This window comes from Charadrius vociferus, unplaced genomic scaffold, assembly GCF_000708025.1.
Source record: "Charadrius vociferus isolate BGI_N301 unplaced genomic scaffold, ASM70802v2 scaffold509, whole genome shotgun sequence".
Taxonomy (NCBI): Eukaryota; Metazoa; Chordata; class Aves; order Charadriiformes; family Charadriidae; genus Charadrius; species Charadrius vociferus.
Window position 1 is genome coordinate 560,310 of NW_009650093.1, and position 233 is coordinate 560,542.

General features: G+C 64.8%; 1 protein-coding gene across 1 annotated transcript in view; it reads left to right on the top strand.

Moving 5' to 3' along the window:
• ABI3 (ABI family, member 3) overlaps window positions 1–233 on the top strand; it is a 9,234-nt gene that overhangs the window by 3,125 nt on the left and 5,876 nt on the right. The window lies entirely within an intron of this gene.

The window sequence follows — 233 nt, forward strand, 5'->3', positions numbered from 1 at the left end:
GTAACACTCCGCTGCTGTCAGCTTCCCTCCTCCTCCTCCTCTTCCTCCTCCCTCTCTGTCCCCCCCACCCCCGAGGGAAGTGGGGGGCAGGAGCTTTTGGGATAAAATGGGAGGGAAAAGGCTCGTTCTGGCCCTATTTGCTGGGGAGGGTGTCTTGGCCGGAGGGGTCCCTGTGTGCTTTGCAGAGCCCGTCTCGGTGGCCTCGGTGGCTCCAGCCAGCCCCCGCTGCGGCT